General features: G+C 46.4%; 1 protein-coding gene across 1 annotated transcript in view; it reads right to left on the bottom strand.

Annotated features, from left to right (window-relative positions):
• LRRC8D (leucine rich repeat containing 8 VRAC subunit D) overlaps positions 1–8,957 on the bottom strand; it is a 122,831-nt gene extending 113,874 nt beyond the window's left edge. The window contains exons 1-2 of the mRNA XM_053655620.1: positions 8,670–8,957; positions 8,025–8,164 (exon numbers count right to left, since the gene is read on the bottom strand). The gene's annotated coding sequence lies outside the window, so the exon portion shown is untranslated. The remainder of the gene's footprint in view (positions 1–8,024; positions 8,165–8,669) is intronic.
• Between the last annotated feature and the right edge of the window lie 5,322 nt (positions 8,958–14,279).

Raw genomic sequence — 14,279 nt, 5'->3', positions numbered from 1 at the left:
CTTAGAAGAAATCTGGAAGCATACACAACAAGCAGTTAACTGTGGTTATGTCTGGATGTGGGGTTACCACATCTTGGCTGTTTACTTTCTGTTGAAAAATTTTGTATGCCTGAAGTGTTATTATGTTGAACACATATTACTTTGATAGTAGGGAAAATAATTTTTAAGATTTTTAAAGATAAAATTGGTCAGAGCTCTACCGAGGACAAGTAATGTAAGATCACTCAGATGGTCTAGGACATAAAAAGCTGTCCGCTTCCCCTGTTCTCCAGGGAAAACAAATGGGAAGGAGGCAGCAAAGGACAATTACTGATTTGGCATTGGATTCAAAGTTAAGAAATATGATAGAAAAAGATTTTGAGACCACACTGGACACTTCTACAGAAACGAGGCAGCAGAAACACAATGAGGTGTCAGGGAAGTTCTATTCAGCAGAACCTCACAAAGCACTCCCTGCCCTTTGCTGAGGGCTGTGTTCATGGTAACTGTTCCAGCACATGGTAGATCTGTCCCACACTAACAGTGAGATAGCTGCCACGCTATGACAGGCCAGGCACTTCTCTAAATACTTTACATATATTCATGTTTAGTCCTCGTAACAGCCCTATGGGATGGTCACTATCACTATCCTCATTTCTTTAGATGGAACACAAGGGCTTGGGAAGGTCATATAAGTAGCTCAAGATCACCCAGCCTTCAAGTGGCACACCTCGGCTGCTAAGTCTGGCAGCCTGGCTCTAGAGATCCAAGCGCTTATTCTGTGTAAAAGGACCATGTCAGATAAAAAGGTCATTATATGGGCATCTCTCTCTCTCTCTTTCTTACCAAGAATTCTAAGTTGATTTGTGTGTGTCTGAACCATAGCATGCGGCATGCCCTAAGGCTCTCAATAATACATACGAATGAATGAATGACTTCTCTGTTAGAGAAGAACCTGAGCCCCCTGGAGGAATGACTTTGCATTCCTTTTTTCATCACCTAGTAGCGTGTCCAACATGTGGTAAGCAATTGAATTTCAGTACAACATATTAAAAATTGTAAAGAAATCAGACTTTATAAACTGACCCCAAGTGCCCTGGCATAGCTTATGAATAATATGATGAATGTCTTGTGAAGAAGAGCCCCGGAGGGAGAGGGGCTAAGTTTGGACACACCTGCGTAACCAATTATACAGAAATAAATGTAGAATATTATTTGCATGGAAAGTGGCAATAATGCTCAAGAGATGCAGGATTTCAAATTATTTGAGCCTCTCTCTGTCACCTCTGTTAGTTTCATAAATGGGGATACTAAGATATATCTCCAGTTATTGTGAGGCCAAGGATTAAATGACATGGAAGTGGCTTAACTAAGTGCCTAGAACATAAGTCTTGTCAGTAAATGTTACCTGTTAAAAGTGTGTCCATATGTTGTGTGACCTGATTTCTTAATGTAGAATAACTATAAATTCTGCAGCTAACATAATTTACAACAGCTGGGTGCTCATATACATAACATCCTTTGAAATCATCTAGTAGAGGCTCAGCCTAAGCAAATGGTGAAAGTAGTTTTCTGCCTTCTCTTCCCTTCCAGGACAGGACACTCACACTCCCTTCAAGCAGAGTATCCAGTCATGGAGCTTTGAATTCTCTCTTTAAGCCAAAAACTCTACATTTGTATCTCCAGCATGGTTCTCTGTCCTGAGCTCCAATTTTCATTTCTAACTGCTTACTTGGTTTCCCCACTTAGCCATCTAGTATATGTCTCAACAAGTTCAAAAACAAACTCCTGAATTCTTCTGTTGTACTACCTCCCACTTTCCTCTTCTCTGTTTCTTTAGATGGGTTAAATCCATTGGAGTTCCTGGACTTAGACTCTCAGCCTTGGAAGTCGGAAGCAAATTCTGCACCTTCTTCATAGCTCAGGAGATTGAGATGGTGGTGACTAGATTAGAAATGAGCAGGTGGAGGGAGGAGAACAGTGTGGAGGAAATGAAACTGGGTGAAGTGTGTGGGTAACTCTCCACGAGTACTGAGGTAACAGTGTCCAAAGAGGAAGGGAAATTGCCAGACTGCTATAGTTAGAAGTAATATGATGAAATTGAAACCAGAAAAACTAAGAGCACATGTTTTAATCAACCACATTGGGAAGACAGAAGTGGACCAAACCCTTCTAAAATGAATTCATAAAGTGAAAAAATAAGGGTTGCCTTTCCAAGTAAGCCAGTGCTTCTTTTAAAATAAAAAATAAAAAAAGATTTTACTTGTTTATAGAGAGAGTGAAAGGAAGGGAGAAAGAGGGGAAGAAACATCAACATGCAAGAGAAACATCCATCGGTTGCCGCTTGCACACCTCCATCCAGGGAACTGGCTCACAACCCAGGCACATGCCCTGACTTGGAATTGAACCGGCGACCTTTCAGTTTGCAGGATGATGCTCAGCCCGCTGGGCCACACCAGCCGGGCCAGCCGGTGCCTCTTAATTGATAGCCTGGAACTCGGTGTTTCCTTTACTTGGGAAATTTATTTTTAAAAGCATAAAGAGCCCTGGCTAGTGTGTCTCAGTTGCTTAGGCATCATCCTGCAAACCAAAAGGTCATGGGTTTGGTTCCTGGTCAGGGTACATGCCTGGGTTGTGGAGTCAGTCCTCAGTCCAGACATGTGCAGAGGCAACCTGTCGATGTTTCTCTCTCACATTGATCCTTTTCTCCCTCTTTTTCTCCCTCTTTTCCCTCTCCCTTCCCGTCTCTCTCGAATAAAAGAAAAAAATGGAAGCATAAAGAAAGTACATTTAACCACTGGAGGATCTGTGCCCATACCCTCTGCCTTCCCGCTACTGCTAGGGGTGCACTGCCTGGGCTTCTGTGGAAAGCCAGTCTTTTCACGTTTGCACTGATCTCATCCAGTTTCAAATGGTAACTCCAGCAATTGTCTCCCGTCTCTTATATCATTGATTTTCGACTCTACTGGATGAGTGCCCTCACTATTCTTAAAAAACGTTGTTTCTCCCATCTTAAGGAACAAAGTGTCTCTTGACCTTTTTCCTCAACTCCACTTCTCTACTCCCCTCTGCGTCTAAACATCTCAGAGGAATTGTTTATACTCACTGCCTGCGGTTCCTTTTCCACCATGTTTTTCTCCAGCTCATTCTAACGAGGGTTTTTTACTCCCACTGCAACATTGAGCCTCAGCTGAGAGAACTGGCAGCTTCCCCTTCGCTGAATACAGTGACCAATTCCTGGTTCTTAAATGACCTCGCAGCAGCACTGGACACTGTTGACCACTCCCTCCTCTTTGGTAAGTAAATGCCTTCTCTTGTTTTCTAAGACACCTCCCTCAGGGCCTTCAAGGCGCTCATGTGGCCGCACAGCTTCGATTTGCCTCTGCACCAACAATCCCACGTCGATGCCGCCAGCACGGTTCTGTCTCCTGAGCTCCGGTTTATGTTTCCGACAGCTTGCTTGCTTTTCCTACTTAGACATCTAGTAGATACCTCAAACTTGAGTCCCAAACCAAACTCCTGTTTCCCCCCAAACCTGTGCAACCCACAAAGCTATCCCCTTCTCAGTAAATGGAACCCCATCCTTTCAATGGCTTGGGCTAAAAGCCTTGACTCTTCTCTTTCACAACCTGCACTGAAACTGTCAGGAAATCCTGTTGGCTCTACCTTCTGAATATCCACCTCCATTGCTACACCTTGGTTCCATCCACCAGTGTCTGTCTCCTGGGTTAATTCATTAACCGCTTAACTAGTCTGGGTGCTTCCACTCCGGTTCCGTCCGTCCCCACAGTGTATTCTCAGTGCAGCCAAAGTGATTCTTCAAACATGGAAATCTTTCAGCTCATTCCTTTCCCCAAACCCTGACATGGCTCCCCATTTTACTCAGAATGAAGCAGTTTGCAAGGTTGCTGGGTGATTTGCATCCTCCACCCACCGCTGCTGCTCACTTGGGAAGCGTCCCCTGAAAGCCACAACGAAAACCGAATACCCCTCCCACTCCTGTTCTGGCCTGGCTTCATTGTTTTTCTCTGAGCACTCATCTTTTACTTATTTGATATAGTGTTTGTCTGGCATTTCTCTCTCTCTCTCTTCTAGAATAGAAGCCCTTTACAGACACAATTTTACCTAGCTTGCTCACTGATATATCCCATGTTTATAGAATAGTGTCTGGTACACAGTAGGTACTCAATAATTATGTTTTGATCCATGAATGAGTCTATTACAGATACCTAATCACTATAAATTCAGGAAAATATTTCCCTGAAAGAGATTTTTTTTGATGTCATTATGTTCTCTAAGTACTTGTTAATTGAGAAAAGACATTCATATTCAGAGCCTCTAAATCCATCTTTTACTGAAACAACACCTAGTGGTTTATGTGGCAAGCTAAGAAACTCAGGGGAAAGTACTACTTTTTTTGCTAGTCTGCTAGCAAACAAGAAAAGGAAAGTAATATGAGTTAACAAACAAAATTGCAAAATAATTCCAAAGTCCTAAATCTTATTCTTAATAAGGAAAATATTTAAGCAAAGTTAACACAATGATGAAAAGAATAAGTTAGAGCAGATTAAACATTCACTTCCTCATAACATATTACTTTAAAACTGTCATTATATAGTAAAATTACGATGTATTCTAATCTGTCTCAAAGAAAAGGCTTAAGTGAAATGAAAACCCTTAGCTGTGGCATAAAATAGCAAGTGGGAACTTTAATTACAGTTTTACAAGTGTAAAGTTGGAGCGACACAAAAATCCTGAGAAAAAGCACCACAAAGGGAATTAGGCGATGCGCTAAAACAACACCAAACAAAGCCAGTCCCCAAAGCAAACTGATTTGCATGGCCATTTATTTGAGAAGAGGAAGGAAGAGGAATTGCCCTTTCCGAATGGCCAGTTGAACATTTAGATGTCCGAAGGAGTTCACCCGGGTGTCCCCTCAGAGGCCTGGTCTGTGGCAAGAGGAGATGAGCACAGCCGGGAAGGAACCTGCACCGTCAAGACGAGGCTGGGCTGCAGAGAGGACACGAAGGACCGGAGGAGAGGGGCCAGCCTTCGGGGGCTTCTTGCTCGGGGGTGACATTCTGGCATTCCGGGTTTGAAAGATGACTGTGTCTGAGTGCTGTCTGCAACTTCTGACAGCTTTTCCAAACAGTGTGTCCCGGGGATGAATTGAAAAGAAGTTTAGACCGGGAGATAGTAACCATGGGGGCTGCGCGGCAACATGGTCTCAGTGTGAGCTGCTCCTTGGACAAGGCAGACGTATAGGAGGAGGCAGCCGCCTCCTGTTCCCAGTCGTCCTGGAAGTCGGTGCCCTTGCCAGCCCAGGCAGAGACCCTGAACCAAAGGAGAGCCAAGGCCGTGAGTCTGAGTTTAAATCTAAATCTGAATACATGAGACCAGGTGACCAGGTATCTTTCCTTCCTGAGATTCTGCGGTACCCCCTGCAAGTTTATCTCCGACATATTGATAGACAGTTCCTCTTGCCACCTTCCTCGTGAATGTTCGTCTCATCTCCTAAAATCTCCACTCCTTTCTCTCTCGCTAGTGGAGAGTAAGAGTTTCGTGAGCTAACTATGTTCTTCTCCCTTTTTTGGTGTCTGATCCCTGGGCAACAATCTGTAGACCCAAAACCTACATGGGCTTTAACTGCAGAGGGTTTTCTTAAAAAAAAAAAAAAATCCTGTCCTTATAGTGGATCTGATATTGTTCCCAATATCTGCTGACCTCTGTGTGAGAATTACACGTTTCCAACCAGGGACCACAGGCTTGTCTGTATGACTGGCTTAGACCAGTGAAACATAACTGACATGTGCCACTTCTAAGGATGAGCCTTAAGAGCCATTGTGGGTTCTCATCTTCTGTCCTTTCTCTCTTCCTGGAAAATGGTAACGTGCCGGTTAGAGCTGCTCTTTCAGTCTGGATCTTGGAATGACAAAAACGTGGAGCAGGGTTTCAACCCGCAGGGCAGGTAGGTGATCCTAGGGCGTGGGAACTTACAGAGGAGACGTGCACCTCCTGTTCTTCTGAGATGACATATGCCATGAGCAAGAAATCGACCTCTTCTGTTAAGTTCGAAAATGTTGGCATCACAGGGTAACCCACTGAGAAACCTGCCCGGTCCAGCCTCCATTGGCAGTCTGTGTTCCTTTCTCAGAGCTCCGTCCTGGGGTATATGCTGCCCACAGCTGTTCTCCCTGAATTAGAGCCACTTAACTTGGACCTATCATTTTGTTTGGTATCCACTCAGTCCCAAAAGATGAGCTCAAGGTAGAGGTGGCTGGCTCTCCCCAAGTTCTTCAGGGTAGGGCAACAGGAAATCTCCAACCTTGTAGGTTTTCTGCTAGTACACACAATAGAATGATCATACCACCCGACCCTTAATAACAAGTAGTTGGTGCACTGCTCAGACATGGCGGGCCCATACGTGGCTAGCTTTCCAAGATTACATACGGGGTGCAAGCTTCGGGGTCCACGACTGCTTTCTTAAACATGTATAAGTAAAGCGAGCAGTGATTTGCTCAAAACGCGATTCCTATAACTTCTTGAAGTCTAGCTGCTGACTTGGTGGCCATTTGAGTACTGCGGTGTCCTTGATTTGCGGAGCAGCATTGGCGGTGGCTGCACTGAAATACCATCTGGCTCCAGGAAGAAACCCCCAGGAGGCTCACCCAGAGGTCCCCGTCTCATGAAGGAACTGTTTTCTTTATGCCCAGCTTTTGTTTTCTCGCTGCCTGCCAACCTGTCCTGTTCACCCTTCTGAATCTGACCCGGTCTTTAAGACTTGCCTCTACCCCTTGTCAGGACAACTGTATAGATAGCGCTAAGTGCTGGAGTGATAGAATTTAGCATTTCTGTGCCAGAGGCCCGGCTAACCCCTAAGGTACCTGTCTCATGAGTGCTCTAGGGCTAGGTGCACCAAGGAGGCAAGCGGGCACCGAGAAGTTTCCAGAGGCAGATCAGGATCAGAAGCCAGGGGAGATGGAACTGGGCCTCAGGAAGGCAACAGTGGCGTGAAGCTGTAGAGAAGAGGCCGAGTCATTGAAGCAAAGGATGAAAAACTGGCGAGAGCCGGTGTGAAATGGGTGAGGTGTGCAGTTGAGACACCAGGTCTGCACACGCTGGGAATGGAGCAGATCAGTCCTTCTTGCGGAGCCCAGAGGTGTGGCAGCCCCCCCTAGGGTCTTTCATGACTACTTACTCCTCCCCGGAAGCCCTCTAGTGGCAGCGGAAGGGTGAACACCAGGCCTCTGGGCCAAACCCTCTCTCCGTCTGGATCTGCCCTCTCTCAAGGGCATTAACTGTAAGATGTGGCAGATATTGTTCGTGCCTCCCCTCCTCTTTTGTCTGTGCTTCTTTGGACTCTCCTAGCCGGGGCGTAGACCGTGTCCCAATTTTCTTCGTTCTTTTCCGTTGCCTTGCGCCTTGACGAACCGGTGGTTATGAACTGATGCATCGATGCCTGCCATCATCCATCCCTCCGTTATTTGTTCTCCTTGCTGTTTCCAGACGTGTGCATTCAAGGAGAATTCATTTTTGTACATTATAAATAATAACATTTGTTGAGTATGTAGTAACTGAGAGTCCAGCATTGTGCTGGTTACTGAAAACACTTATCAATAAACCACACTCCCAGTCCTTGGCAAGCTCACAGTCCCGTGGGGAGAGACAGAAATGCAAACACAGACCTGGTGTATCAAGGGCGGCTTCATGGAAGAAATGATCCACCACCTGGTGTATCAAGGGAGGCTTCATGGAAGAAATATATATATATATATATATATATATATATATATATATATTAAGATTTTATTTATTTATTTTTACAGAGATGGGAAGAAAAGGAGAAAGAGAGGGAGAGAAACATCAATGTGTGGTTGCCTCTTGCGTGCCCATACTGGGGACCCGGCCTGCAACCCAGGCATGTGCCCTGACCAGGAATTGAACCGGCGACCCTGTAGTTCACAAGCCGGCTCTCAATCCACTGAGCCACACCAGCCAGGGCAGAAGAAATATTTTTGCTGGGCCCCAAAGGCTGAACAGTTTACCTGGTGGAGAGGGCAGCAGACACCCTGCAGGCAGAGGGACTGGTGCGAGCACAAGCACAGAGCTGGAGTCTGCGTCTCCATGACTCCCGGCAGCTGTGGGACGAGGGACAAGGCCACTTCTGTACCTCAGTTCAATGCGCCTTTGAATAAGGACAGATATACAGTTTCTGTTTATTCTCTGTAGAAAGGGAGAGCCTTGCCTTTATTCTTTTGTCTCACCAGCAAGCACGGAAGTAAAGACCTCAGCCAATTGCTTTGTGATGGGCTGTTGACTTTTTAATTTTTCATCAAGAGTCTAAACACAGAATTCTTATTCTTTTTCATTCTAATCACTAGACTTGAGTGGCAGCTCAAAACTACTCTTCTTATCTTGTCTGCTTTTGATGAATTAATTAAAGTTCTGTACATCATAAATACTTCACATTCATTCTGACTACAAAACATTTTTTACAACAATAAATTTAAAAGTAATTATTTGCAATTTTGCCCTTTAATTCTCAGCATCCTAAAATTTTTTTCATTTAGCCAAGATGGTTCCACAGCATTTTATCCAGCTCTGCGCGAGCACTTTTATCTTCTGAGATATCATGGAATGCTGAAAATCGCATGGATTCTAAGGAATAGTACATTATAACACTAACTCACTTCAGAGAGAGTGGGCTCCTTTTCCAGGGAGGAAGCTTTTCCTCTGCTGAAGTTGAAGTCTCTCTTTCTCCTGTCCTCCGTCCTCTGATACACCCGTAGCAGTTACAGACTGCATGTGTGTGCTTCTCACTGCGTGCAGAAACTTCGAGCCAGAGAGCATTTGTTTTGAGTGCACTAGGTACAGCCATGGCCAACCCCCAATTAAGAGTGCAAGAGCAGTGATCGGGCAGCTGAGCAGCAGACCTGGCAACCCTCACGTGGCTGGGTGTGCGCATCAGGAGGCCAGGGCTGTGCTTTCATGCCTGAAAAGGCTGCCATGATGCTTCTGATTCAAAGTCCAGACAGCAAGTGGCCAGGCGCTGACTGCTTTGACCCTGCTGGGGCCAGTGCTGCGGTCTGTGAGCTGGAGTTCTCACCATGCAGCACAGCGGAGAACCTTTGCCTGGAATCGACTTTGACCCAGGGGAGCTCTTGGCCTTGGGCAGATGGGTGGCAGATATTTATCACCATCATATTTTATGTTCCACAGAAACACTTCAGCTAGTTTAGGTAGGCTTTTTGTGGTGGTGGTTGTTGTTTGTGAGAGAGAGGGAGAGAGTTCTATACCAAACGAACAAAAATCCGAAATCTCACCTCTTCCTCCCACTTGCTCCTATCATTCACACCGCTGACTGGCTAGAAGCAAAGGATCCTGTGCGTGAAAGGTGCGGAGGGCAGCTTTTGGCAGCCGGGATTTCCCATCCCATGGGTGACTTTTGTCTCCTCCCCCCACCCTGCCCTCTAAACCCTGTGTTCTTTTTCCAAACCTCTCCCCCTTCTTTTAAGTTAACGATAAACCCTGGTGTGCCTTGTTTGTGATGTTTGTGCAGAGGCTGCTGTCCAAAAATAAACTATTGTACAGAGGAGGGGAAAGCTGGTTTTAAGAGGTGTGCCAGCCAGCCTTGGCGTTCTGTAGCAGCACTTCTTGGTTGCAAATTTTCTTTTTCTCGAAAATGCTAAATAGGACTCATTAAACTCCTCTGGTGTAATTTTTTTTAAACAATAAAGGACAAGTTAAAAATAGCCTAAGCACAAGTCTTAGAGGCAGTGAAAGCAGTGGTTGTCAGGAAGAATGGGTGCCGAGATGGGGAGAGTCCTCACAACTGAATTCAAAGCCCTCCTGGAACCGCTGGACCCCAACAGAAGGGGAAGGCAGGGGTCGGGCCTTGGGGGACAGAGCAGGGGTTCCAAGAATGGACTCACACTGAGATTCCGAGCAGGTTTCCTTTTATCAAGCCCTTTTAAGCTATAAGCTACCAAATGGTAGTAAGTTCCATGAGTACGTATGCTTAGGATGACAGAGTCGGGACCGGAGAATCTGAGGGACTGCCCCAGTCTGAGGCAGCAGCTCTTAGAGGACAGATGGCTTGGCTCATCCAGAGCTGAGAGGCCTCGACTGCTGTTTGCTGAGAGGAAACAGAGAACAAGACAGACAGGTAGTAGTGCCATCGTATGAATACAGCAGGAAGTGGGATTTTATTCACTTGGCCCTCACTGGTGACACCCTGTGCTGAGGGCCAAACGCTTGGGTTTGGGTGGATGCATGGCTGAGACGTTTATCACTATAGTATCTTATGCTCTGTACAAACACTCGAGCTCAGGCAGCAGGAAATGACATGCTGACGCCTCAGTCCCCAGGTTTCATGTTTGTGAAAGGAAAGGCGAGAAGAGCCTTGGAGATGAAAATTAGTCATTGGTGAGCACTCTGTTGGTGGAGAGCGGAGAGCTTTCACGAGGGTCTGTGCCAGCGGGAAGTGTTGCTTCTGGACCCAGCGTGCACTGGCTTGTGTGCCCTGCCCATTGGAGTGCCGGAGCGCCGGCTGGCTCTCCTGACAACCACCTCCAGCTCTCCCTGCTGCTGCCGACCACACCAGTTCCCCACGACGTAGGGCCTCTCCTGCCTGGACTTGGTGTTAATTTGGATTCATAAACATGTGAAATTTTCCTGCCTCTCCCTGCCTCCTGGAGGAACAAGGAGTGAAGTGGGAACAAGTGACTCATTCTGCAGGAGTTAAGGAGGAGCTCCAGCCTCTCCCAAGGTCGTGTCCCTGCTAATCCCCTCTCCAGGCAGGCCACAGGCAGAACATATGGGGGCAACTTAGAAGATCTTGAAAGTGTTGTCCAGCAATGACTCCTGGGGCCTGGGCTCCCCCCCGCCCTCCCTGCTCCGGAGCAGTGAGGAGCTAGTGTGCAGATGGTGCGTAAGGTGGAGGCAGAGATGCAAGCAGAGGCGGGTGTGGCAGGAGGATGCACGCCCCAGTTGGCACCCTGGCTGGGCGACCAGCGAGGCCTTTCTAACCGTCAGATGCCATGTCTCCCCAGGGACGTGGGTCTGAGGGTGGTGGCGGCTGAGTCTGGGAAGTGGAGTGCAAGTTACAGCAGCAGTGGTGACAGAGGGGGCTCCTTTCCTGCCTCTGGCTTGTGCTGGGGGCTCAGGGACCCAGCCTTCCTCACTTATCTGCTCAACCATCCTCACAGTAGCTCACCCCAAGAGCAATAATTCTGTGGGCCTGACCTCTTGAGGACAATAAGAATATTAGAAACCATTTCCAAAGGCTTATTATCTGCCGGCACCATGCTAGGCTTGTCTTTACATTATCTCATGTATTCATTGGTCAGTCCCAGGTTCAAATTCTGGCCACACCGTTTGTTATTGAGGCTCACTATAGGCAGATGACTTAGTCTCTCAGAGCCAGGTTCCTCAAATAGTAAAGTGTGAATTTTATTGGATAGCTGAAAGGGTTAAATAAGTTAATGCATAGAACGTGCTTAGTGGTGCTCAGTAATGTTAACCACTGGTCTTATATGCCAGCGTGGTTGTTTTTGTTATTATTAGGCCTATTACACATATGTAGCCAAGACTTGTAGCGACTCTGGTGTTCATGGCTTCATTGGACTTTAAAGCCTGGCTTTTCCCCGTTACGCTTCATTGCTTTTTAAGACTTCCCTTACATCATGTGGTGATAATAAGACTCGGAGTCGTTTGAACTCTCCTGAGAGTGAAAGAGTGCCATCTCTGCTTTCCTATTAATAGTTAAACCCACTGGCATATAGATCACAGAATGGTTTCACTTTAAATATCACCCCCTCAAGCTCAGGGGCTGTGTCCTACTCATTTTTTGCTTCCCCGGGTCTAGCAGAATGCCCATCACCTGGAAGGTGCCCAGTACATATGTTTTGGGTTGAACTGACCCAATCTTCAGGAAAAATGAAGCTGGCGACATAACTTGGGCTTTACCGTTCACCTCAGCCATCCCCTGGGTGCCCCATCTGACCCTGAGATGCAGCAATGAAAACAAAACCAAAGTTCCTGCTCCCACAAAGGGAACCCAGGAGGTCAGGTTGGAATACAGTCACTAAGGAAACACAGAATGGTGTCTGCATGCATCAGACGGATCACCATGTGTCCTGCTCTGGTGGGAGAAGCATGGGGTGCCAGAGAGACGGGCAGCAGGAGCGCCTCACACAGACTCAGGCAGTAAGCTCGCTCGGAGCAACATAAATTGAGTCGTGAAGAGCGGCAGCTACACAGGTTAGGATACAGAGAGCAAGTTATGTCTTAGGCACAGAGGGGTATGGGAAACCACCAACCCAATAGGAATTAATAGGTGTGGAAGGGAGATAACTCCCGCTTTGGAGAAATGAAATGTATAGAAATGAGGCAACTTAAGAAAATGTCTTAAGTAAGCAACAAATGACAGACTTTATCAGATGATGTGATATAGGAGTGTGAACACATTCAGAAGAACTCAGCAAGAGGAATTTTGCCGAACAGGTTCACAGACTACCTACATCAGTCCCTGGGATGCTTGTTAAATATGCAGGGACATTACCGCAAGTAATGTCGGGAATCACAAGGTCTGAAGGCAGGGGCCAGGAGTCAGCAAGTTCAGCAGCCCCCCCCCCCCCCCCCCCGGTGATTCCGATGCCTAGTAAGGTTTGAGCACCGCCGTGAACCAGTGTTTACTGAGCACCTCCTATGGTTCAGCAAGCCCCTACCGCCCGGAGCAGAGAGTGGTCTAAGGCCCAGAGGAAAGGCCACGCGGACCCTGGGCAGAAAGGCATGGCTGTCTCAGAGAAACACACCTTTCCCGGTTGTGAGGTTTGAAAGCTATACACATGAAAAAGCAAGCTATTCTGGTCCAACCCTATATTAAAACCAGAGACAATAATGAAAACCACCACCACTACCACCACCTTTTCATAACCTGTTGTGTGACTTGTGATGTGTGATGGCCCCATGACAATTACTCTTGCTATTTACTGCTTATTTCCTTTCTTGTCTTCCGTTTCCTGGGAGTCTGTGTAGCCATCTTTTTACGGTGCGCCCTCTAGTGTTGGATGCCATAATGACTCACTCAGTCTTGGAACAGAAGATAAAAGTTTCCTCAAAAGAAACTGTCCTTTAAATCTAATGTAGCATACATAAAAATAACATCTTTAATGGGAAGCTACACATGGGCACAAAAGTATATGCCATGGGGTCGAAGACTTAACTGAAGACACAAAGGTTTTTCCATCTCGAGCCCCCTTCTGTGCCTCCAGAGAAACTGGAAAAAAGTTTCCTTCAAATGTTTCTCTTATTATTTCACTTGCAAGTTTCTTAAAATAAAAATATTACTTAATAGTGAATATCAAGAGTGTTGTTTCTGGTGCCAGTTGTGTTCTTGGCTAATTGGGTAACCCTGGTTAAGTAGCCCTTCTTTGGATCTCAGTTTTGAGACATGATAGTAAGAAGCTAGGAACATTCCTTGGTCAATGGAACAGGGAAACTGAGACAGAAGCTTAGCACAAGGGCCAAGCAACTTATAGCCAAGTGCAGATGGTCACCAGGGCAGAAGGCCCCCGGTACCAGGCAGGGAGCAGAACTGGGAAGACAAGGACCTCAGCCCCAGGGGAACCTTTCCTCCCCTGGCCTTGCCTCCCTAGAGGTTGTATCTAGACCTCTGTCGTGTTTCAGCTCCAGGCCCAGAAAAGCAGTTTGCTTTTCTGTTGCTGCTTCTATGCGAAACCCTTTCTCACTGCTCTTGGCAGGCCGTCCTCTCCCTTGAGGAAGTACTAATAAAGCTCTTACTCATCCACATTTGTCTCACTGATCTGTAACTCTTTACTGTGTCAGTGAGAAGAACCAAGCTTCCATGAACAGTTTTTCCAAATGTGCAATGAGAGATGTAGACTTCGTGATCACTCAGGTCCTTTCTGCCACATGGTTCGCTGCCTAAATGGAGAGGCTGAGAGGCGAGTGGATGTCGCATGGGAGCAGGAGTCTGAGGACCTGCATTCCGGTCCCTGTTTCAGCATCTGCCACCTTCCGGGACATGAGCCAATTGCTTAACCTGTCTGGATGTTAGTTTCCTCGTCTGTAAAGTGGGAAAAAGAGCTACTCTGTCTTATTTACAGAGTCATTTTGAGATTCAAAAAATATGTTGAACACTCTAAGTACCATGAAAAAAAACCCTCAGTGTTCTCTAATAAAGAGCCCTTCTTACTCATCCTTTTGTGAATGACTTATGGCAGTTAAGGGATTTCTTTTTAGATATATCTGAGTTTTAATCCCAGTCCCACCAGTTA

The sequence above is a fragment of the Artibeus jamaicensis genome, unplaced genomic scaffold (assembly GCF_021234435.1).
Source record: "Artibeus jamaicensis isolate MK-2021 breed Jamaican fruit bat unplaced genomic scaffold, CSHL_Jam_final scaffold_1019, whole genome shotgun sequence".
NCBI lineage: Eukaryota > Metazoa > Chordata > Mammalia > Chiroptera > Phyllostomidae > Artibeus > Artibeus jamaicensis.
This window is presented reverse-complemented; position numbering and strand designations above follow the sequence as displayed.